Genomic DNA, 27594 nt, shown 5'->3' on the forward strand with positions numbered 1-27594 from the left:
ATTTGCATGATTCTTTTGCAACACTAATCATTTGCATAACTACATATAACTGCCTGCTAATTTTTGTAGCGATTGCAATATTCTTTCTTGGTAAGTTATTTTTTTTTGACGGGGAGTATACGGTACTTGAAAAAAAAAAATATATATATATATATATATATATATATATAAAATAATATTATTATATCATTATACATGATTTGGACAAAAACATATGGGACTGATAATTTAATGAGAATATATAAGAGCTCTATGCAAGTGGACCGGTATTTTAGTGCGTAAACTAACCCATGTTATAAGGAATAAGTATTTTAGATTATTTGGATTAACTTCCTCAGAAAAAGGTGAAATATACTTTGTATCTGAAATGAAATGTTCGTTCTTATATTTGATGAAATAATCACTATTGTAAACTTAAAGCTCAGAACAGAAAAAATCGCCTAACAAGATGGTTGAGAGGAAAAAAAACTGAAAAATGTGGAGTGTGTCCATAATAAATTTGGATGGGGGTTATAGCTGTATAGCCAAAAATTATATAAATAATAACAAAGAAACTAAAAAGCTTTGAAAAAAAAACAAAAAAAAAACGTTACAGAATAGTTTTTCTAGGCCGGTAAGTGTGAAAAAACTAGCAATATACAGGGTGATTTTATAATTCTACTTGCCGTAGTGGCGAACCGTCGATTCTAGAGACATACTTCTAATTATAAAAAGTATTCAAAAAACGTTTGGACCTCAGAAACGTCATTCATGCTGCAAGTTGTATAATTACTGAAATGAAAAAAAAATTAACTTTTGAAACGGACACCCTGCTCTCAAAGTCCCACGTTTCTAAGTGCAATGTTCGCTGAGATATTTGAATTCAAAATTAGAAAAAAAAAATTGTGAAAGAACTGTGTGAACTAGCGGACAACGCTTCTTTAACTCGTTTATGATGTTGGTTCCCAACTTTTCTCCAATTTCTTGAATTTAAATATATCAGCGAATACTTTTCTTAGAATCTTGGAAAATATTTGTTGGTCTCAAAAAAAAAAAAAAAAAAAAATTCTAATTGGTTTTTGAGGAGAGCGTCCGTGTAAAAAGTTTTGATTTTTATATTTTAATAATTATAAAATCCCTTGCAACATGAACGGCGTATCCGAATTTTACACGGTATTTAAATACTTTTTCTAATTGAAAGTGTGCCTCTGGAATCAACGTTTCGCCAGTAAAATGCGGCACAAGGGTAATTATGGAATCAATCCTCTATATTAATTCTCTCGTAAAATACTTTTTGCGGCAGGAACATACCTCGTGAGGAAAAGCTAACTAAACAAATTCAATCACTGCGAGTATGTATTTTTATTCAACAATCAATATTATTGTTTTTGTAATAAATAAATGGCTTTTAACTTTTCAACGGCCAATGTTCCCAATTGGGAACATCGGTTTATTAATTAGGAAAAAAATTATTACATGAAAGAATTTGATTTTTTTTCCCCGAATGTGTAAGATTCCACACTTAATTCATTTATAAATGAAACCAAAATTTCATTTATTTCAGTACCTATGAAACAAATTAAATATTTTAAAATCATTTATTTTTTCTTTGTGAACAAAACTATTGTTTTGTTTTCAGTTTGAATGTTGTTTTTATGGACATGAGCAAGCCCAGAAAACATACAGGAAATTTTTTTTTTTCATGAATTTTATGGTTGATATCTCTAAACTAAAGGATCAGAAGGGAAAATAACAGAAAGAAATTAAGAAAATCTATTCAAATCTTAATGCGGTCAGTTAAAGATTAACCACACAAATAAAATTAATTAAAATTATTTCGTTGTTAATATCCAGTTTGTCTTCAAATTAAAAAAAAAATAATCCCATAAAAATATGATTTTTTTATCGCAATATCTATAAGGAAGTAAGCTATTACGTGAAACACGAGAAAACTGACTAAACATCAAAGAGTTGAGATACCAGGAAAATGCGTTCGCTTCGTTAAGAACATTCGAAAAGAAAACAAAAAATGGACGTTATTCAATCACATTACTGCCAGATTAAAAAATATGTTTTTTAGTAAAATATAATAATTAGGGTAATCAATTAATAAAATTTTCTTTCGTATAATTTGTTTCGATTCGAAACAATTTGAAGAAAAAAAAAATTACGAAAAGATGTCAAGAAATGAAGATAAACGAATAGATCAGATATATCAGAATTTAAAGAATGTTTCGTTTTTAATGAGCATTGAACAATTACAGCAAAAGTATTTATTTAATGTGAATTATTTTTTTAAAGATCAGGTTTCCCGTTAAATGTCTTTTACGCCGCAGAAAAAAAATGATTAAAAAAATCTTACTTAAATATTCATAATAAATGTAGTTATTTTTATCTCACTGGGAATATAAAGAATCGTTATTTTTAAAATATATATATATATATGTGGTTTTTTGTTGTTGTTGCTTTTGTTACGATTCGACTCCCACATGCAAATATTCGCGGAGCAATAGGACTGAATAATTTATGAACTGAAAGAGTACATCACCAGAACAGCGTCAAACACCTACACTTTCACCATGTGACATTTACGTACTTACGTACAAACCTTAAAAGCAGGATGCGCGAGAGCTACATTTCCTCCTGTTGTAATTATTTGCATGTATATGTATGCATATACGCCCGCGATTGCTAACAACAAAGTGCGCCGCATAAGATTAATGTGCTTCTTTGGTATCCCTCGCACATACCTCATTGCATGAGAGATTCTCTGCAAGATGTGGGTGAAGCTTTCATTTTTCTCAACTCGCATGCAACATTCTTACACGGGAATTTCATGTGTAGGTGTCGACTCTTTCCATGCGGAAGCGGATCAGGTTATTATAAAGGCATTTCATCAAGGAGAAAAATAATATTTTTTTTTCAAAAATCCTCAGAACGATATTCAAACGTAATAAAAGACAATAAAAAATGTATTCGCCATTTAACACTAGTACCTCCAACAACGGCCACTAACGGGACCCGTGAAAATGTGAACGCCTGTTATTGGGAATAGCCGTTTTTATTCTGAAGAAAAAATAACACCTGAAATTTGCGATCTGTATAACATGTAAAATGATAATCCGTTCTGTAATTGATTACGATAATTATACAATTGATTATATTAGAATATATGCTATTGATATATAATTTTAATAATTTATATATACAGGGTGGCCAAAAAGTCCGTAAAAACTTTAAAAATGAATGAAAACCAGAAAAATAACCGAAATAAAAAACGGTTGCAGGGTCAGCATCGCTAGGTCACGGGAATTTTTTTTAAGACAGGAAAAAAAAAAACCAACTCAAAAACATCCGATAGGTGGCGCTGGTACGAGCGACTTCGGTGGAAATATGCAAATGCTTAAGTGAATCTCGCGATGCATTTAAATGTCCTTTAAGTGGACGGCGGCGCATTTGTAGATAACTTAACTTACCCGCGGCGTATTTATAGATCCCTTAACCTCTTTAGATCACGGGAGTAATATTACGTCCAAATACAAAGTGGAAGGAACTCAAACAAGTGTGATTTGTGTTTTTTCCTCTCTTTTCACCGTCTCGCGAAGCTTTATAGTAACCTTATCTACGGAGGTTGCATTTTCTTTCTATACTTCTGTAATGATTTTTTCCCGCACATATAACGTATCTTTCTACTATATGCATGTAAAAGCGAAAGAGGACACGTAGGGTGAGGGTGAAAATATGACTCTAAAAAAAACTCTTATCTACCTTTTCTATTATAATTTTTCCTTCTATATGCTTTTCTTTCGACCTTTCTTCCTTTTTCTAACTTGCGGTTAGGTTAGGACAATCAACGATTCGTTAAATAGAGATAATCCAAATTTCTTGCCAAAAGCTTGTACGTGAAGTGGTTAAATGACTCGTGGTGCATTTAGAGGTCACTTGTGAGTGGCCCGCGGTGCAACTATGGATCACTTAAGTGGCCTTTTCTCCCTCTCCACTGCCTGCAATAAACCCAACTAGGATTTGTACTCAGGAAAAGAAAGCATACATAGTATTTTTTTTTTTCATTATAGGGTTAAAGGGAAAAACAATCCCTTGAAAATTATTTTTCGTATAGCGATATATGCTTAATTTTTTCTCGACTCCATGTCCAAAGTGTCAGAAATCGTTGTGCAGAGGTTACTTATTAACTTACTAATTAACCTTCGAACAACTAGTTACAAGTCTTGTAATGTTAAGTCTATGGGACGCGTTCGGTTCCAACAAAATGTCTGTTGTTCGGAGGTAGTTAGTGTAAGTTTTACTGTATTTTACCTTTTAGCATAAAATATGATATTTATCATCTCATTTTTCCCAACACTTTTAATGTATTTAATCGACAAGTACTTGATACTATAAAGCAAGGTTGCACAACCTTTTCAGTCCGCGGGCCAGATATGCTATATTTCTGTCTCTCGTGGGAACTTGTACATAGAGCAGCGGTTCTCAACCGGTGCTCCGCGGCCGCTCGAGGAAAATAAAAAAGAAACAGTAAAATTAAAAACAAATAATTATAAATATTTTCAAATGGTAAAAATAAATTAGTAACTTTGATGAATAATTAAAAAATTGGCCTACGGGGCTCCGCCATAGAATTTTTTTACTTAAAAGGGCTCCACGCGCGCGAGTCAAAAAAGGTTAAGAACCGCTGAAATAGAGAAACTTTCATGTAAAGAGTGATCATGTGACCCGTATTTTATGGGATATTTCCGTAATTTTAGGCGTCTCAACTTTTCTATAAAAAAATGTCTCGTTTTTTAACCTATTTTGAGCAAGACTTGATCAAATTTCTGAAAACAAGAATTAAGATTATTTTCATGATTTATAAATTATGTTATGATAATTATGACTCTAATTATCATGATTACAGTCATATAAATATATTCAACTCAAACATATACGTTTTTTGACTGGCAGTGTCCATTATTTTCCGCGACGACAATTTTTCATCTATTTCAGCCCCAGTTCGCAGCTTTAGTTGCCAATGATCAATTTGTTGGCTGTCATTGGCAACTTTACTTGCCTTTGACAATGCTTTGGCTGTAAATTGAAACTTTACTTGGCAAATTTTTTGGCTGAAATGGAAACTCTATATACTTTTGACTTTTTTTTTTGGTTGTAATTGTCAAAATTACTTGCCTTTGACAATGTTTGGCTGTAATTGGCACCTTTACTCACCTCCGGAATTTTTCTTGGCTCTAATAGGCAACTTTACTTGCTTTGACAACTTTTTTAATTATACCCCGTATTTTTAGGAGAATCAAACTGATATTAAACTGAGTAGAATGATTTTTTAAAATTATGCTGACACTACTCCGTTCATTAGCACCCGTTGTGCTAAATGAAACTTGGTATATACGTTATTTGGACCATGGGAGAAAGATAACTGCGATAAAAGAGCGCCACTTTTTCACCTGGTAGCCAAAAATTGAACTATTTTTTATTAAATACAGTGGAACTTCAGTTAACGAGCAATTCGCATAACGAGCAAACATTTCGAACAAATTTTGATTCGATTAACGAGTGATGATTCGCATTACGAGCAAAAATTTTGGGCTTTATTTATTTTCACATTATCATAACTGAGGTGATGGTTTTTCGCTTTCGTCCACATAAGTGCTGTGAAATTATAGGTAATGCACTTACCTACATACAGTCTTCGATCAGCGTGTCTAACTCTAAAAATGAGCACCCCTACGAACGTGACTGTTTACGATATGAAACTAGATGCAGCATTGTAACCACGCGTATGTGCGCTTGAAGTTTTTTAAATTCCGCTTGGAGAAAAACTTTGTCCAGACTGCTTTATTGACCGTGACATTTAGGGGCTAGCTGATGAACAAGGGCCACCATTCCTTAGGAGATTGCGTCCTTGGGGAAGACCATGAGACTGGAGGTGCATGGGCCCGACATTCAAGAACAATTGAAGGAACATGATCATATCTACAGACGAACTGATGGATCTCCATTGCGCGCAGCAGCAAGAGCTTATGTACGTAGAGCTTATTAAGATCTCGCTTATTATGATTAACGCAAGAGATTATTATGATCTCGTCTGAGGAAGATGAAGAGAGAAATGAAAAGGCCCTCACTTTAAATGAGATTAAGAGATGTGTAGAACGTGGGAATCTGTGCAAAACTTTATAGAAGAGAAGCACCCCAAATAAGGCCGTAGCAGTGCGAACAATAAAGGATAATGCGATCTCCCATTTCCAAAAAAAAACAAAACAAAACCAGGCAAAAGCCAGTGTCATAGGGTTCCATTTTTAAGTCACACAAATAAGTTTATAGACGGTGTGAGTGCAGTGCGTAAGTCGTCCTAAACGGTAGTCCTCCTCCTCTCTAGTCGTTTAGAATAATTTAATTTGTAAACATTATCGTATTGTATATTTATTTATGGTATTATTATTTTTTAAATGTTATTGTATTATTTATAATATATTATTATTATGTTGAATAATTGAATGAATGAATGACGTTTTTATTAGTCATTTTCATGTGAATGAATAATTGTGGAACGAATTATCCAATTTTACATTATTTCCTATAAGGAAGTTTGGTTCGCATAACGAGCACGATGGTGGAACGAATTAAGCTCGTTAACCAAAGTTCCACTGTATTTCTTTTCTGCATAGTCCATATATTCTATACACCAAGTTTCATCAAAATACCTGCATAAGAATGGACACTACTACTACACCAGACACATGCGTCTACGTCTAGCGAAACGTGGCGTGAAGTTTGTTTCTGTGTAATGCTTGTTATGTGTAGTGCTGCCATCTGCGTGAAGTGTAATGATTGAATGATTTATCGTTGTAGGCCTGCTGCTCTCTGTAGCGAGACTTTTTAATGGGGAGATCGGCTCGAATTTGCGCCTCGAAGTTGGGAACCACAGGAAACCAACTTCAGCCGACCACCACTGTGGTGACGGTGGGGTTCGAATCCGGATCCTCGCGATGCGAGTCCGTCACTATGACCACTCGACCACCTCAGCGGCTAAGAATGGATACTGCATACGCCTGACCAGTTTATTTATAACCACCCCGTACTATAAAATTTTCTTCGTCTAACTGCTTCGAAGTTTTTATTCTACTTGCACTAGAAGTGTTTTAAAAATAATATTTTAATATAAACCGCTTTCAAACATTATATGTGCTAATGTTTTTTATTAAAATGACCTTGTCAGACAAGGAACATTTTCTCAAACAACGCTGGTTCAAATGTCTAGAAACTTTGTGTGTGTGTCTCAGCACTGATGTGTTACATGCTTTAACGAGAGGATTTCTTATTAAAATGATATTATATATAAAAAATATTATGGTACAAAATAGGTGTAAAATTTTGGTGATTTTTGAAAGTAGCATGTTTTTATAGTTAAAATTGAATATAAAAAATAACCAGCCACTAAAATCCTAAAAACTCTCGTTAAATTGTGTAAAAATATCCCCAAAATTTGAGGAAAAAAATTGAAGCGTTAAAGTGGGTGGAAAATTTTTAAATGTTCCTTAAAGACAGGGGATACTTCCCTTAGGAAAGCATGGGAATCCAAGATCGTGCACCAACCCTCATTTTTAATATTCACAGATTTTCAAGTGAAGTTCAAATATAATAATAATAGTACTTTTATATAAGGACGAAGTGAAATTTCGTTCAAGTTTCCCGAGCTTAAAAAGATGAATATAAAAACTTTCTTCCATCGAATTGATGTGTACATTGTATACAAACCATTCGTTTTTTAAACGTTTGATGCAATGATGTGTAAATCTTTGAATTCTATTTGCTAAAGATTTCCCCAAAAAAGTGAAGAAAAAAGGAATAAATAAATCCAAAAACAAACATGGGTCATATATCAAGTCCTCTTTTTTTCTCTCTCGCGCTTGGAATGCTCTTCAGACCATTTATTTCTTGAGGAATGCATCCGGGCATCTTCCGTTTTTCTCTCAAGAAGCTGTAGCATCTCATTGTGTGTCATTTACCGTATTTCTCGGAATAATCGCCGTGGCACTTCAGGTTTTTCTCGAAAACATAATTTTAGAGCTTTCGGCACTTAGACGGTAAACACGTTAGCTTTTATCTTCTTTAAAAAGTTGTTGATTTCTCTTAAAAAAAGTCGACAAAAGAAAAGCTTTAAGAAATTTGAATGATATATTATCATTATCCATTTTCAAATGTCATTTCAGTAAAACAAATGTTTGTTTATTTGCAATAGATACAGAAACACGAATAAGTAAATATATTTATTTGAGTGATGAAAGTAAACGCTCCTGAAAAAATTATGAACTGATCGCTATAGAACTGATCTATCTTAAAAAGTACAATTCGTAAGAACATAAAAACAACGACAATTCGAAGACGCTCTGTGATTATTTGGACCACTTTGGCAGCTGGTGTAATAGTTCACATAAGTTAAGCAAAGTGAAAGTCAACTTAAAAATTCGCCAAGACAGTTTGTTACCAGTTACAACGTGTTATTACTTCAGGAGACAATATTTTAATATGTTGCTCTCATTCATATTTAGAAGTCAGCTGAAGTTTTGTTAGAAGCCAATGGAGTCAAACTCATTAAATGGCTGTATCGATGCGCTAATTAGAACTCCAATGAGCACATCGGAAGTTTACACTGAAGATATTTATGAAAGTGGCTACGAAATTTCCATGTGAATGTCTCGGATAAACATGGACAGTAACGCTTCGATTCAAAGACCCTGCGTAATTATACGAGCTCCAGATTAATCGAAATGGAAGTCTTACGCGTACGATGATTATTTATTAACAAAAAAATATGAAGAGGCTTTATAATAATTTCCAGCAATAACACGGAACAATATGTAATATACAGGATGTCCACTCTTATTGTTGCCCTATGGCTAATTCTCAAACTGTTAATTTTAGAAGCATTTTCCAATTTCCCAAAAAGGTCGCACATCGTCTAGACGCACAGTTCAAGTGAAAAATAATTATTTCTGAAGTGGTTAAAAAATTTAATTTACTAATTAAAAATTTTAATTGTTTTTTTGCTGTCCCGAAGTCTTATGAGTTAGACATAGTAAAAAAAGTTCATACACCAGCAATGAGAGAAAAAAAACCATTCTTCTACGACCAAATGTCCCTGCATGGCAACAAATGTGCCACGGGTCACGGAAACATGTGGAACTGCACCGCGGGCCACTCAAGTGATCTGTAAATTTGCCATCGGCCGTTTCAGTGATCTTAAAATGTGAGCGAGTAACTTAAGTGATGTGGAACTGTGACGCGGATCACTCAAATGATCTGTAAAAATGCCACGGGTCACTTGAGTGATGTGCAAATGTGGGTCACTAAAATGATGTGGAACTGCATCGCAGGTCACTAAAATGATGTGGAACTGCACCGCAGGTCACTCTAGTGATCTGTAAATGTACCACTTGGTTCATTTTCACAAAATTAGTTTGAGGTCGCGGGCCACATCAGATTACTCCAAGGGTCACGATTTGCCCGCGGGCCGGTTGAGCATGTGCTGTACACGGTATTTGAAGAAAAGAAATTTTCAATTTGAAGTCCACTTGTGTTTATATAGTACAACCTCTCAGCAGAGCCTATTACAGTAGAACCTTTCGATAACGGACACCCATGGGACCAAAAATTTTGTCCGCTAACGATGAGAGTCCACTAATGGGAAGGTACTATGTATGCAATGATGACGTCACTCTCCGCTACCACACGAAGGTTTTAACAACTGGCTGTTGCGAAGAGGAATTTTTTTTTGGGAAAAAAAAAAAAAACAACAAAAATAATTGAGTATCCGAGCTACGTGAAACTTTATACTGGTGTAGGATAGCACATACAATCAAGAACATGAAATAAATAAATGGTTAAATAGAATTTTCTATGACACATTGCTAACGGAGCATAATTTTTCACCATGTTAAAAGGTATGAGACCCCCCTTAACAAAATGTGTCCGTTAACGGGGTGCGTTAAAGCCGGGTTTTCCTAGGAGTAAAATTTCTGCGCCGTGTGCAGCGTGAAAACGCTGATTGGTTAAAAACTTGAAATTGATGTACCAGAGTTTTCAAGCCGCACTCGCTGTAGAAACCCGCTTCTAGGAAAACCTGGCTTAATGTGTTGGTTAAGGCAGGTTCCACTGTACTTGAATCACTTGACAATCATTGCCACGACAGAGAAAAACATTCAAGAGGAAAAAAAAAACAACATAAACAAGATAGATATATTTTTATATTAAAAAGCATGTTTTTCCCATCTTTTCAGTATCAAGGGATATACACACTCATAACCGTGATCGTAATGCATCTGGTTTCCTTGACGACGGCTATTCTTGTGATACCACTTGTTACAATGTAACAACTCAAGATGTTATTTCGATACGAAAATAATAATAATACAGGAATAAATAAATTGAATATTCTATTTTTTGTGCGAAATCGATATTTTTTTAATTTATTTATTCAATATCTCTTCTGATTTTTAGAATACCTGAACGCGAACAAAAGACACCGCCGTTTCTATAAAGCGGCTATTTCGATCATCACTTTATACATTCATTTGATTAGATTAATAAAATTTAATCAAATAAATGATTATTTATCATTATTTACTTTTTATCGTTATTATAACTATTTACTACTGAAAACTATATTTAAATTTAAAAAAAAAACAAACAAGTGCAACTGAACCTTCCTTAATTGATAATTAATATTAATTATTCCGGAATAATTAATCTTATAAATCGAAATAGTTAATATAGTAAATATCTTTGTAGAGTAGTAAAAATGCTGCATACCATTTTTAAGCTATTATATAATAATAATAATTGGGGCCCTTTAATTATTATATTATATAATAAGGCTTTGAAGCTAATGAAAAGATAAAAATTGTTAGAATTTTCTTGTTTTATTTATAGGATTTTACATAAAGTCTGACAAAACTAATAAATTATTTGCCATTTTTCTTTGTTTACTAACCTTGCGTACATCCTCTCGGCTTGGTTTGCCTTTGTGAATATGCTCTCAAAAAATATTATTTTGATTGTTCCAAGATATAGGAGGTTTTACTGAGTACAATGCTTGATCGATGCATAATCAAAATGCATATTAATGCCCTAATATTCCGTAAAACTTTGGAAATGCCTAGCAGAGACACGATGATGTAATTTTGGCTTATTATGAAAACTAATTTAGAAGCTAACATGTATATTACGGGTTAAAAATTAAGGCTTTTTAAATATGCGGGAATTAAAAATTTACGTAAAATAATGTCACGTAAAAATAATTTTCAGTCGTTATCATTATTACTGTCATTAGTTGCCTTTTCAATAAAAAAATTTAGAACAAACAGAGCCACCTGGTGATCTCCATTGCATAGAAAACTCAGTACTTAAACTATTTAGATCGATTTCTGAATTACATTAAAATACTAAATTTAGTTCCTCGAAGGACAACGCGATTTCTATGTTTCTGTAAATGTGGAAAGAATATCCAATAAAAGTCATTTTCTATTACTTTTCGAAACTTCAAAAAAATTAGAAAATGTCCAAGATAATCTTATTTCTTGAGGAAATCAATAGGCTATCGACAACTAATGTCTTGGAATTGATTTTAATAATGCAACATTGTAAAAAAAATTGGAGATAAAATAAAAGTCTAGTCCAACATGGCAAACACTTGAAGCGCTTACAGGAGCAACTTGTTGAATTAGATAGAATCGTGGTTGAAAGATAGGTCACAACGGGTTGTGGTGAACGGAGAATTTTTTGATTGGACATTTGTGAAGAGTGGAGTCCGTGTCAAGGAAGTGCCCATGGGCTCATACTTTTTTCACTTTTTAAAGATAAACTCGATCAGGGTATCGACGGGATTGTTAGCAAATTTGCAGACGTGAATTTAATGGGGGGAATCGAGAATCCAAGTGATAGAAAGATGCTCCAGACGAACTTGAATATGATTGCAGCATGGGCTAATGAATGGAGCATCATGACCTTTAATGTTGATAAGTGCATGGTCGCTCATTTTGGTTCGAACAATCCACGTTTCACTTACGAGTTGAATGGTATTACTATTCCGGTTGCAACTGAGGTCACCGATTCGGAAATTCTCATTGACGAGCGGCTTACGCTTGCTCAACATTGTTCAGCGGTGGTCAAAAAGTTTATAGAATGCTCGGCTTCATTCACAAAAAGGACTCTTCGCGTTCTCCTCAAATAATTCTACGCTTTTCTAGTTCGTCCTGGACTTGAGTATGACGTAAGGTTTTGGAAACCATACCTACAGAGGTACATAAACTTGATTGAGAAGGGGTGCAGAGAAGAGCTACGCGTGCTCATGTTGGCACACAAGGCTTGAGCTATGAAGAACGACCTGATTTCTTGAATACGTAGACATTGGAGAAACGTGGGTGTCGGGGGGTTATTATCGAAGTCTTCGACAAGGGGGAACACCAGTATTGTTTATTAAGAAGTCATCAACGAATAAGGCAAATACACGAAAAATACACAAACTCCTAATGCATTCCGACACACAATGGGTGTCGTCTTCAGATAAAAAAATATTTAACCACTTATCTCGCTGACCAAGGATCCCACTTGGATTAGATACCAAATCTTAACTGTCGGTTGCTCAGCGGAAAAAAGTACTGGTGTTTACTTCAAACGCTTCCATTGTGTGTCCAAATGCATTAGGAGTTTGTGTATTTTTTCGTGTATTTGCTTATTCGTTGGTGAATTCTTAATATTCTTGGGCAAAATTGATCCCCTCTTCCATGTTCCAGTTCGTTTAATAAGGGACAATTCTAGGTTGTGGTGTCGCAGGGAGTTTTTCTCTAATAGGGTTGTGAATAAATGGAATATTTTTCCTCCGGTGGTCGTAAGTTCTAACACAATAGACACTTTCAAAAGTGTCTCTGTTCTTTAGTTCTATTGGGTTAGAACTAAAGAAGTACGATTATAGTGGATATTTTTTTTCGAAGTATACGAAACATATTGGGTTGGGATAATTCATACTTAGGTAAGACAACCATAATCTTTTTTATGGGTAGTGTATTATATAGTATTAATCATTAGTTTCTTCTTTCGTGATATATGCTTATATATTGGGTTCTTGTATTTTGGCTATATTTGATACATCCGTATTTTTTATGGGAATCTTTTTTCAGCTACCTCATTGGGCAATTTGCTTATTGTGGCCTTTGCATTAGTACTTGTATAAAAAATAAATAGACATATTTATAAATATGAATATTTATTTTTTTATATATCGTTATGATATTAATTTCATGGTTGATCACAAAAATAGCCGTTCCAAGTGGATTTTTATTCAAGGTAGTATATATTAGATTAATACAATTCATTATAATCTTATGATTAAATTTATAAATAGCAATTACATATCTTTTTTTGTCGACAGTTTATTAATTGAGAAATCGTATTTCATTGAAAGCATTATTTATTTTTACTTTTTAATTAATTCTTTAGAAATGCTCGTGAGTGGGTGAGAAATATAAATACTAATGAGATAGGATGTGGCTGCAGGACTGCAGATATTCGAGATGGGTTCTAGTTGCCTCTCTGCGGACTGTAACACAAGCAAAACCTGGCATATTACGCACAGCTTTCAGGGCAAGTCAATGGCGGGCAAATGACGTCACGAGAACATAGGACCAATCGATAAAAAGCTCAATTGACGTCACAGAAAGAGAGAATGAGAAAGAAACAGAAGGGGTGGGGGCGGCAAAATGATAGAGAGAGAGTAGAAGGAGCCCTCTGTCCCCCAACACACACCAGTTAAGATTTCTCTGATGGTGTGTAAAGGTGCACGAGAATTATTATTATTTCAATTCTTGCTAAATCCCTACTTTAAAATAATAGCATAAAAAAATTTTAATTAGGTTTTTTTTTTTGTTATTTTTAAACTTTTATGTATAGTATGTGTTACGATTTCAATTTAAAATCGAATTAAAAAATAGCATCAGTCATCAATTTTTATTTTGTTTATTAAAATACGAATGATATTTCCTCACATTTTATTTTTTGGAAGAAATAGATATATATTTCGGTAATAATTTGTGTCTTTAGTATGCAGGGGTTCTTAATCTTTTGTGTTCCATGGACCCTTTGTGACAATAAGACGAAGGCCCTGGAACCCCCCGTGCCAATAAAATGAAAGCCACGAACCCGTAAATGGAATGATATTCAGTGCATAACAGAGGCGTACAAAGGAGAGGGACTCATTTTGATTATCTAATTTTTGATTATCTCAAGATAATCAAAAATTAAAATTATTTTTGGATATTCCCTAAGAAAAATATGGGCAGAATCTATCAACAGAAAGTACCTTTATGCGCTATCTTAATCAATTCCTATTAATCTAAAATGATATTTGAAGGTAAGTAGCTTGGAATATCTCTTGAACAGCGTTTCTCAACCTATGGTCCGTGACGATGACATAGGTGATCCGCAGGCAGACTTGATAAAATTATTCATCGTTGTAATTGATATTAATAATATCCATATGGGTTAAAATGAAGTTATACCTTCATATCATAGGTACACCATACATCATTAAAGAGAATGCAGAAAATTGCGATCCTAAATACTGAATATCACTAAATTTTGCCGAAGATTGCAATTCATTGCTTTATATGCAATTTGCTAACTTTTGCTAAAATTGCTGAAAGGTGTGGAAGTAAAGGGTTGCTACAAAAATTTATTTCACGGAAAAAAAATATTCAAATCATCTGATGACTATATTTCATTAAGAAAAATAAAATTCGGTAAACTGTGGGATCTCTTAAATAATAATCCGTAAAATACGGGACATCGCCAATTGCTATCAAACACCTTGTCAGAAGTAGGCACAATCACCAATCGTTACTAAAAATTCCAAAAAAATCAGGAAAAAACATTAAACCTAACATATATGTGTGATGAATATTCATAATTTTTGCCATAATTATCTTTTTTTAACTTATGAAAACGCTGTGTTTTCACGACTTCAGATAATTTTTCGAATTCAAAAAAGTATCATTGAAAAAAACGAGACAAATTGTATAAAAAAATAGAAGAAAACGAAAATTACAAGAATGTCCCGTGATACGGGACACAAGTGATCCGTCAAATTGTTTCAGACATTTTGCTGGTCCTTGTTTTCAGAAAGGTTCAGAAACTGTACTAAAAGATATTCCTTATGCCCCCCTCCCCAAATCCGGTCCCTAAAGGTTGATCCTGCGTACGCCTCTGGTATATAATAATGATTTAAGCTCACAGACCTCTGAAATCTCTCTAATGACCTCTGGTTAAGAGCTCTGCTTCAGTACAACACTCAATATAATTACAGTATTTATAAATATAAATTTTTGCTTATATATCCACGATTTACTAGTGGTGTCTTATTTGCTGGCCTGAAGTCACTGCTCATTCATTTTGAATTTTTATTAGCTTTTAGTGCAAGTATATTTTTGTACAGGTATTTTTCAGCGTTTCTGTACCTTTTTCCCCCTCGAAAAAAATATAAAATCTGGGCTCGAGGGGGGTTCAGAAAATGCTTGGGCACCGGGCTTTCAAACTCGTTGAGTCGACCCTATGGATATCTAGAGCGCAAAATTTGAATTGTAGACAAGAATATTTTAGAATTAATATTGTAGTTCGAAATAAAATATCTCTCTCAGTCAATAAACGTTTAATGATGACCAAAATACGTTCGTAGACATCAAAATCACCATAGGAGCATATTTATTTTCGGCATCCGAGCAATTTATATATTTTTTAAAATTATGAATATTATAGAAAAAAGTATTGGCTTTTATCGACTATTGTCAAGCTAAGCAAACATTTTTCATCTCTGCTATACCGTATATATTTTTCAGATAGCCATCAACACCATACTGACAAACTTACATCTGTACACATTTATACTGTAAGAGTTATAATTAAAAAATAATTTCATTTATTGCGTAATTATTGTTCTTTAATTTTAGCTACCATTATTTTGCATGATAACTAATTACGTATTTAGTATTTGATTAAATCGTCTCCGACCTAAGCACTTGAAGGATCACAAATACTTCTTTTGCATGATACTATCAACTTAGCTTAACTAATATAATGCAGTTATTACAAACTAATATGGAACAATAGACGGAGTACGGGAAGCCAATTTTTGTACAATTAGTATTTTAGTTTTAAGTGATTTTTATAACATTATTTTTTTTTCATTAGTTATAAATGCTTTTTTTTTCAGTGCCTATTTTAAGCATTTTTAAAGCCTTTTTGCCTGCCTATTTTTACTATTTTTATTGCATAAACTTCCGGTCTCTAGAGTTTCAGGTTGAATTTGCCACCGATATTTCCTCCAGAATCTGCCTCACTCATCTCTGGGCAACCAAGAAAGTCATATCGATTCCAATCCTCTGAAGAAGATGCCACAGTTGTCAAAGAAATGTCTGGAAATGGGTTTTTTTAACTATAGCTTCTTAGTTCGGAATTATCTTATAAAAATTGGTAAGTCATCGAAACCGAATTCAAAACTAAAAGGATCGAAGCACCTTAAACTCCAAAAAAAAAACAACTAAAAATTGTTATTCTATTATTTTTATAACAAAAATGTGAAACTTCCAAATAGAATTTTAACTAAAAACTTGCCATTTTCCTTTTAATCTCGATGAAAGCTGAGATTTTTATTTTTATTTAAAAAAAAATAAGAAATACTTTTCTTCATAGTTAAGAAAGTCTGTCCTTGAAAGCTGTAAGAAATGCGTGCTTCGAGTAAAGGAGGAAAAACAGTGGAAAGTAACGGTAGATAAGTGAGGTTATTATTGAGTTAGCTTGTAGATCGGAAGGTCTTATGGAAACAGGATTAAAGCCAACTGAAAATCGATTTATCCTAATCACTTTTATCTCATTTTGTTTTCCTAAGAGTTTTCTATTAATATCAGATGTAGCAACTGGCAACCAAGTTTGAGGGGGAGGAAATAAAAAAGACAAAAAATTACCTGCTACTTTATGATTTAGGAAATTAATTAAGACATAATTCCTTTAGCATCTCGAAACTCAATTTGTGTTGTACAATCTATATCATTTATCTAAATGGAACTTCTTATAAGTGTAACAAGCTACATGTGTATTAAATATGTGCATATTATATTTATAAATTTAACAGGAAAAATATCTTTATTTCTAGTTAGTTTTTTTATTTGTTCTTTTTTATCAAATGAACGGAACGGGAAATCACTATTCAGTTGCTATGGTACTTGTATAATTGTATATTAGGCACACATACAACAATATAGTTATAAGTCAGTGTTCACTTCGGAGTTCAGACATTTTTTTTTTCGAATTTCTAGAAAAATACTTGATGAATCGTTCTGAAATTCATCAAGTATTATCAGCATAAAAAGCTGCAAATAATTTGTAATTTTCACGAAATATTTTACTTGCTTTGTGCAATGTTTTTATGAAATTCCGAGAAATGGCACGTTTATTCAAAAAGATGTGACTGTTTCTCCTAAAAATTCTAGTTTTCATCGCATGTTTTTTTGCTTATAAAATGTGGAGTTTTTAACGAAACTAGACGAAACTTACAGAAAGTTCGCCAACATACACGAAACATGCTATAATGAAATATCGCATGAGATATGAACATTTTAGGGATAACATTTTTAAGTGCGCATGAGCAAATAAAAATATCAATTTTTTTTTCATATAATTGGTTTGTCAGAGCCAGAGCTATATAGGGCAACATATATGAAAATTCCAGTTGAATGCAGTAAAAATTCAGGAAGATGTCGGGGATACAGTGAGCAGTAATTTAAGTTACTTGCTGAAAGTACCTGTATGTTAATGGATTTTCTATAAATTCGAAAAATGTCTCAACTCTAAAATCAACAGACTTTTGGCTCATATTATAGTCCAAGTACCTTTAAAGGGGTTGGTGCACACGAACTTTCCAAAAAACACATTTTCCAATTTTGCAATTTTTAAGAAGTATGAAATTTTCTGCGTCTAACTTTGTTAAATTTCTTGTTCTACCCGTTACCTGTACTAAAAATATTTTTAAAACAGTTTAATATAAACTGCTGGCAGGCATTACACATGCTAATGTTTTTCACTAAAATGCTTTTCTCAAAACTAAGTTTTTTTTATTAGATAAGGAACATTTTCTCGAACACCACTCCTTCAAATGTCTTGAAACTTTGTCTCTCAACACTATGGTGTTACATACTTTAACACGAGGATTTTTGATTAAAATTATTTAGAAAAGTTTTGTGGCACAAAATATGGGTAAATTTTGGTGATTTTTGAAAAGTTGCATCTTGTTAAGGTTAAAATTGAAGAAAAAAATAACCAACAATTAAAATCCTAAAAATTAAAGCTCATGTTAAAGTATGTAACACTATAGTGTTGAGAGACAAAGTTTCAAGACATTTGAATGAGTGGTGTTCGAAAAAATGTTCCTTATCTAACAAAAACTTAGTTTTGAGAAAAAGCATTTTATGAAAGGATGACGTCAGTCTCCGCTACCATACGAAGGATCTTAACAACTGGCTGTTGCGAAGATGAATTTTTTTGGAAAGAAAGAAAATTCAACTACTTTTGCGGGGAATCGAACCCACGTCCTTTCACTTTCCGGGTGTGTGAATGCCCTAGACCACTAGACTACAAAGAGCTCTAACGAAAGATTGAGATTCGTTGCCTTTGTAGAGTCTAGTGCGTTCACCCGGAAAGTGAAAGGACGTGGATTCGATGTCCCGCAATGGCATTTGAATTTTCTCGCTTTCCTAAATATATCTTCGCAACAGCCAGTTGTTAAAAACCTTCGAAAAGCATTTTAGTGAAAAACGTTAGCATGTGTAATGTCTGCCAGTGGTTTATATTAAAATATTTTTCGTACGGGTAGATCAAAAACTTGAACATAGTTAGACGCTAAAAATTTCATAGTACTTAAAAAATTGAAAAATTGGAAAATTTGCGTGCACCAACCCCCTTAATAAGTTATTTGCTACCAATACAGTGCTCATCGATGCAATCAAGAAAGCTCGACGCTTGTGCCTGAGTGCAAGCTTGCGAGTTCTTGATTGACACCATAATCAAACAATTTTGTTCAAGTTGCATTCAAGAATACGCATTATGCTGGTGTTAATTTAATCATTTTTTTCTTTGTGCCTCTACCTCCCATGTATGTACTCTTCTACTGATGCTGGGCTTGCTCCATGTGAAAATTGATCTATTTGCCAAAGAAATGCAACAAACCTTTCATGTCATTACTTGTATGAGTCGAGTTTTTCTTAAGAGATTTCAATTGAATTAAGGTCTATATATATATATATATATAACTCATGCTCAAGGACAACAAACAGCCCTTGTCAAACACTGTAATCTAAACAAACACTGTTATCTAAACAAACACTGTTATCTAAACAAACGTCACTCAACTGTGGTTTCAATTTCGAAATTTACCTTCAACCTAAAATAGCAAAACTTATTTTCTTCACGGTCTTATTCGTGAAACAATGTCAATATGGACAAGATAATTTATGTAATGATGATGGTTTTATTTCGCGCTGACTCTAACTTATCTCCCTAAGACTAACGCACTATGAAGACCATAGTGCCTACCAGAGTACTAAACCACGACTCATAGTTTAAAGTCGATTCTGACCGTCACAACACTTGCCCAGCCGAAATCACACCTGTTATTTAAAAATAAATAAATAAAGCTTTTTGGAGATTCAGAAAAAACGTTCTCCGAAGAGATTCCACTATTTCATAATCCTTCACAAAATGGCTCTCAAGGATGAATCGAAAAACATAAAATGTCCAATCAATCAACAAATGAAGTCAAAATATTTTCAGTTTTAAGATGATACGCTCCACCATCTCATGATCAAACCCGATCTAGAAGCATTTTACGATCGCGCGCAACAAACACAGAAGAGATATAAACTCTAAATAACAGCTAGGTGTAGGAATAAAGTTTATATCGAGGGGGATTATCTCAACAAAATACGGAATGGTCTCTTTCCATGTGATGACACTGGTGGCATCTCTAGTACTTAACGAAACATCCACCACCTCATTAGTTCTATGCTAATTCAATAATAGGAATTCGTTCATTGAAACCATTAAAAAATCACCAGACGTATTCACACAAAATCATTCGATTTTCGACGTGTTTGACCCCTAGCTTATTAACAATACTAAATCCGATAACAGCTCGTAAACGCGTGGCATGCAGTTTGCTAGGTGATATTATATGCGTGAAGTATTTGGAGAGAAGGGCTTTTAGAAATAAACCTTTTGCTAGAGAACTCTTCTTCCCTCTCATGACTGCTTGACTGTGAATGACGTACTCTGATTCTACTCACGTTACTGCCTTGAAGCAATATACGGCGAACCCCATTTGGCTTACACATCCATTCACTTTACAGTACTCGAAACTACGAACAGCACAGACGATACAAATATTTACGTCTCGCATTAAATGTATTTTCGGGTAGGTTTATCGGAGCAAAAATTAGCAAGATTAAGTCGATTTTTGCAAATTTCATAACGCGATCAGCCGAAAAAATTACTCTAGAGGTATAAAATTTCTAATAATATTCTAATAATTTATAATCAGGTGACATTTTCCGATTTCTCTCAATAAAAATGTCGTTTAGTTTCAATTTATTCATCACAAAATATTCTATTTAAGAAACAAAAATTTCATTGAATATCGAACTATTTAAGAAACAACTTCAGTTTAAGAAACAATGTGCCAGGTACATTATAATGTCGAATTTTTTTTTAAAGTAACATTATTTAAAAATATATCATTTCGATTTAATTCTTGTAAATAACATTTCGATGTCATGATTCTTGAGCTTTCGAAAAAGACTTCAATAACTGTTTCACTGTGCCTGCCAACCACAGTAAATTGCTTCTCTTAAAACTAAAGGGAAAATGAATTAGCGAATATGTAAAAGTATTTGAGAGATAAACTAAAAATATATGATTTTCTTAGATTGCAGTTTTTGAATGTTTTCAAAGATAAAAAAATACTATTGTATTGGAATTACTGAAATTTTTTAGGAATGAATATATGACATGTTATAATATAAAATCAACCTACGTTTTGGGTGTCTGACGATTTGTTCAAATTTTAAATTTTTGATTCAATATTTTTAAAGAATAATTAAAAATTACCATGGGCCACATACACACACTGTAAACTCCTTTAATTAAAATTATTATCTAAACTAACATTCAACTAAAATTCAACTCGTTGGGCAATTTGCCTGTTGTGGCGTTGTATTTGTATTTGTAACACCACTCTTAGAAATTTATTTCATGCTATAAAATTAATTTCATTTTTTATTTCTCCAGTAATTTTGTAGATGGTGGAAAACCTAAACACATGAAATTTAGAAATATTTCATTTGATTTTTTTAAAAGCATGCAAACAAAAATATTGTGAAATAAAGTTAAATTATAAAATGAATATTTGTATTATTAATCAATAGCATATAAATATTTGAAAAAAATTATGAAACCAATGTCTCTTGAGTTAATTTACTGTTTAAAATCAACGTCCAGTATGGAAATATTCTTATTGGTTTTTAGATTTTGTTTTTTAATAATAATGTGTGTGTGTGACAAGTAAACAAAAATTAAAATTCCAAATGAAGAGCATATTTTATTCGTTTCATCAACCATAAAAATTGGGAGACTTTTCAATATGCATAAATAAACCACAAAACTCCTAGACATCTTAAATCATTAATTATTTCAGAAAATTACAATAGCTCAAAATAATCAAATATAGATGCTAAATATATGTTGTACTATATCATACAATCATTTTGTTAAATTGATATGCTATATAATTTCATTATTACCACAGTGTTACAAAGTGTTTAATTTGGCAGTAAGATGACATATCTTATAATTTTATCGGATAACCTTGTTAAAAATTAAAGACAGAGATGCTCAGTAGGTCTCAAATCCAGACCCCCCTCGGGACTTGGGCTATTCCGGATTATGCGGATCCAGTTTTGTTTATTTTTCCAGTTTTCAAATTTAAAGCAGTAATATTTCCTTTGAGTGCTTTGATTCATATTTTCCTTTAAAAAAATTAATAAAGCTATATATTATGGGTATAATAACAGATAAATTTAATTTTAAAAAACATAGTTTCTATTTTAAATACCGTTATTAGTTATAACTCGAAAAAATCCCTTTACTTACCTTTAAACATTTTTAAACTGCATTTTTTGTGTCTAAAGATCATAAATGCAGATTTCCGGATTCCATGTTGTCCACACAATATTCGTACGGGTGTTGAGTGTTCTAGCTTTTTCAAAAGTTCTCAACTTCCTCACGTATCCATAAAGCAATGTTTTCGTTTGCACTTTGTTCCAGCCCCATCACTTGACGTTTTGGGCATGTTAAGAAATTCACTTCGGTAATCACAGAAAAAATAGAGCCCTGAACTATGTTCTACAGGGTGATTCTAAATTCATGGGACAAACTTTAAGAGGTGATATAAAACTCATAAACAAGCATTTTAGGTCATATAATGTATGGTCGAATCGGAATAGCAAAGACGGTAGAGGGTGTTTTTGGAGAGTGCACAAAATAGCACTTCACCAAAAGCAAATATATATTTTTCTGACGGATTTGCTGCAATAAGCACAATCAATCATTCGGGGGGGGGGGCAGGATATTGTAACGTTGAAGGCCTTCTCATGGTGCAACCTGTTAACGCAAATCATACCACAAGTCATTATACTGCTTGATCAATGTTTGGCGCAGCATAACCTTGATGGTTCTTGCACCAATAAAATGCAAACTTCAATCCAATCCGAAGGTGCATATGCAATTTTGAATGGTTAATAGCGTATATAGCAACAAATCCGTCGGAAAAATACGATATTTGTTTTTGGTGAAGAGCTCTGGTGAGCAATCTCTAAAAACACTCTCTACCGTCTTTGTTATTGCGATTCGACCGTATATTCTATGATCAAAATTCTTGTTTTGGTGTCTTGTATCACCTCTTATAGTTTGTCCCATGAATTTATAATCCCCTGTATAAAATACTATCGTGATAGTACCCAATTGTTCGTGGAAAATATGTTGAAAAAATTGTGTATGTTTTTTTTTCTTATTTCTTTTTTTGACACAAAATAAAGTGTTCCGGACTCTGCCACGAAGATGGGCTGGAAGAAATCTCGGCAAGGATAAGTCCAGTGGCAAAGTTCTGGCGTTCACTCATTCATTGTATGAAACACTAATGTAAACTGTACAGAGCGGAGGAATTAAATGAAGAAAGGAAAGTTTTCCTTTGATCAAAGCTGACTTTTAAACTAATCATATTCATTGAGATACACAGTTGCCGCCATTGTTTGCCAGAAGCACCAAAATCTCATTTGACATCATTAAGAAGTGATACGAAAAGGAAATAAAATGACCGATGTATTAGAAAAGGACGAAAAAAAGAATTTGGGTAAAGAAAAAGTATTCAGCCCCAGTTGAAAAAAAAAGATACTTTCGGCCAAAGTGGCCGGATTTGGGAAGTCCTACTGTATAAAATTTGCATAATTTATAAATCATTAATTAGCTGGAGACAGTTGTATATGAAAGCTATTATTATGGATATGCAAATTATGAATTGCATTTATCGAATAAATTTACTCCACTTCATATTTTTGAAAGAAAATATAAAACTACCGTAATTGATATTACATCTGTTTGCGAAAACATCTAATCATCAAGAAAACTTTCGATTACCGGATGGTGTCCCTAATAACAATCATTATTCTAACGGTAAATGACAAATGCGTTTACCAGAAATAATTGCATATTTAGTTTACCGAAGCCTGTACTCAAATCCACGTATATGTCAATATGATATATCTTCATGTATGACAATCAATATCATGGGAGGAACAAAAAAAAGGTAAAAGACAGAGAAAAAGAGAGAATTCTAATCATACCGGTGATTCTTTATTAATATGTTTTTGCTCTTGGAATGAATACACCTACCTGTCTGTAAGAGACCGAACAAACTCTCCAATGACCTAAAAGAGCACGGACAGGTAAAAACAACATAAAAGTACGAAAAAATAAGAGTTATACCTATATACGTATATACAGAATGATCCAAGACTCAATTAATTTACAATCAGACTAAGAAGATTGGATAACTTTTCTGTTTTCAGTTGCGAGAGAAACTTAGCAGACGCTCATTCGTCAATCGTTGAACAAGTGATCCGGCCAGACAAATACAAAGAATGTTTAGAATACGTGTGCACGAGACGTACTATAAATATATGTTCTCTATTCTGATTCATTACCAAAAAATAAGATCATAACGAGAAAAGCACTATTATAGTGAAAGGTATCGTCAGTATATGGTATGTAAGCAAAAAAACTATTCGGAAAAATTGGGGTAGGCTGTGTTATAGACACGGTCGCAAGTTTTGACGTGAATGTGTTCTTTGTGCCTTGAATCGCGTGGTAGGTACTGACATGATGAAATTGGCATCATCGGATTTGTCTTTAGAGAATAGCTAAAAGACGATAACAATTTAGTCTATTTGCGTTGTGAACTACTTGAGATGTAGCATAAAACAATTTCGTTACGAATACTGGCCGCGAGCCTGGGGCCCAGACCGGAAGAGGTTCTGAAATCAGAGTGGTATCATTGGATTTGTTTCAAAGATGCTTATCATACAACACCACAAGCTTTTAGTTTTGTTGCTAATCTTTTGCGATATAGTGTAAAACAAATTCGTTACGAAAGCAGGTCGCGAGCCTCGTCTCAGACCAGAAGAGGTATTAAAACCGGAGTGGTATTACATTCGATTCGTCTTAACGAAATCTATCCATAGATATCAAAAACACTGATATATCGTAAAAGCTTCCTTAGATATGAACGTTTAAATCATTTCGTTACGCAATGTTTTGCGAATGTACCCAGTATCGTCAGATGATTTAAAAGACGTATTCACGTCAAAAAAAAAAAACTATTACTACATGAAGCTTCTCGAAATCAAAACAAGAAAGTTCTGGATAAAAACCATACTAATTTATAAAAATTTTATAAACACACAATTTTGATCAAGTTCAAATTTTTTTATTATGAGCATTTTTATGATTGCTTTGTGTGGTTTTTTTATTCTGCCTAATTTTTTAGTGATGGGTTGCGTATCTCCATGCGGTCATCACTCACCATTACTTTACCCTGTAAATTTTATGTCTAAGTATAATTTTAGTGATTTAACTTACAGTCACATAAACCTTTTACTTATAAGGTTGTAAAAAGTAAATAAAGACCATTGACTGGCACAATCGAAGCGGAATTTCATTATTAATAAATATTCACGATTTTTAGGTACTTACTTTTCCACGTTCAAGTACTCTTCAGATTTCTTCTCGTACGGTTTCACAAACCAGCGTCTAAAGGAAAAAGAAACCATTTTTTAGACTTACCTCGATGTTCGGCTAAATCCAACTGCATATGATTGTGTGTGTTAAAAAATGAAATAGTACATACATATGCTATCTCTATCGCTATCGCATCATATGTTTAATGGTAAATCCACAAACAGTTTTGCGCAGTCTTAGAAATATCAGTTTTCTTTGACACACCTCGTATAGTGAATTATTTTGACAGAAAAAGATCATGAAACTGTTGCTATATATTAAATGAGGTTTTCAGTGATTGTTTCACAAGTTCTTTTTGGAGTGTGTGACTCTTGCTGGGGGGCATCATTGTATAATTTCAGTTATCCTCAAAAGAACCTAATGGTCAAAATCATTTTCATTTGCATTAATCACATCTTCCGATAAATACCTCCTTTTATCAAAATTCCTTTTTACATATACAAACGTTGATATTTATAAAAAAAAATCAGCGCTTGATATAGGGTCATGCAGATGTCCGTTATAACATAATCTGACAATTACGGAAAAATTGTCGTTATAATGGACTTCTCGTTGTAACTGTATTTAAACTTTTTTGCTCCGTCAGGGCAGAATAAATTGTAAAACATTCCTGCTTTGTCTACATTATAATCATCTTTTACATCATTTCATTCTGATATTAGCGAATGAATAGGACTCCAATCGTGAAATTTATTTTTGGGTAACTGCATTTGATTTTCTGAAATGTTTTCTTGCAAAGAATTTCGTACTATAAAACTATTTAGCCGATCAATACAACAATTAAAATTCTCAATCTTTATGTCACCGCTCAATTTTATGGCTTTATGGAATCGTAAACATCTTTCTGCTAATTTTTACCATGTTTTGTTCAACCGATTGGAAACGATTTTCAACTGTAAGTTCCAGTCAAATAACCGCTGGCACTGAAAGATGATCGTGCTCGGTCGGTCACTGGATACAATAAAATCGAATTGAATCGCCACTGCCTTGATCACGTGCCCAGATATTATTGAAGTATTTACGATTTTCAAGGGGATCGATATGATTAATCCTGAAACATTGTTACGCCGTATTTCAAATGCTTCAAACTCGGGGACACCAGTTTCGATTAGTTAGGGATAATTCTAAGTTTTGTGTCGCAGGGAGTTTTTCTCCACAACAAGGTTATAAATCCGAAGATGATGTCACTCGCCGCTATCCATACAAAGGTTTTTAGCAGCTGGCTGATGCGAAGATATATTTTGGAAAGAGAGAAAATTCAGCTGTCCCTGCGGGGAATCGAACCCACGTCCTTTCACTTTCCGGGTGAAAGCACTAGACTACAGAGGACACGAATATCTCAATCTTTCCTCGGAGCTCGTGTGCACTAAACGGGACCGTGCATGGACGGTCGGACCTAACTCATGCCAAAGCACACAATTGCTGACAATGCCACCAGATGGCGATTTATCCGAAGATGATGTCACTCTCCACTCTCCATACAAAGGTTTTTAACAGCTGGCCGATGCGAAGATATATTTTGGAAAGGGAGAAAAAATTCAACTACCCCTACGGGGAATTGAACCCACGTCCAAGGAAATATTGAGATATTAGTTGCCTCTGTATTCTAGTACGTTCACCCGGAAAGTGAAAGGACGTGCGTTTAATTCCCCGCAGCGGCAGTTGAATTTTCTCTTTCCAAATATATCTTCGCATCACCCAGCTGTTAAAAACCTTCGTAAGGTTGTAAATGCATGGAAGCTCATCTTCTGATGTTCTGAATTCTCCCATGATAGATATCTTCAAGAGGAAATATGATAAGAGGAGGGATAAAAAAACCGAGAAGCATTTAAAGAATGGCAACTATACTTCTATGGGCAGATATTTTAGTTGTTTAGTTACTTTGTTTCGGCTTATTATTTTTGGGGTAGTTGTATTTAGGCTATGACAACCATACTTTTTATGAGCTGTTTTCTAATATTATTTATTTGTTTATTTTTCCCAGCCACCTCGTTGGACAATTTGCCTGTTGTGGTTTCTGATTTTGTAACTGTATTTGTATTTGTATGCATATTGGGAAAGCCCAACTATAAGAAGAGAGAATATAAATACATTACCCCCCCCCCTTGTGTCTATTCTATGTTAGAAGTACCTCAGAATAATGTATTCGAAGAGTATGTG

The 27594-nt window shown here is 33.4% G+C and overlaps 1 protein-coding gene across 3 annotated transcripts in view; it reads right to left on the reverse strand.

Moving 5' to 3' along the window:
- LOC149085158 (uncharacterized) overlaps positions 1 to 27594 on the reverse strand; it is a 165743-nt gene that overhangs the window by 133417 nt on the left and 4732 nt on the right. For 2 of the 3 annotated variants that reach the window (XM_089233005.1, XM_089233007.1), the window contains exon 2: positions 25390 to 25446. The exons of the other annotated variant lie outside the window; for it this stretch is intronic. The gene's annotated coding sequence lies outside the window, so the exon portion shown is untranslated. The remainder of the gene's footprint in view (positions 1 to 25389; positions 25447 to 27594) is intronic. 3 annotated transcript variants of the gene reach the window in all.

Source organism: Pholcus phalangioides, unplaced genomic scaffold (genome assembly GCF_987345545.1).
Source record: "Pholcus phalangioides strain wild (caught in Gottingen) unplaced genomic scaffold, Ppha-v1.0 ptg000007l_1, whole genome shotgun sequence".
NCBI classification, from domain to species: Eukaryota; Metazoa; Arthropoda; class Arachnida; order Araneae; family Pholcidae; genus Pholcus; species Pholcus phalangioides.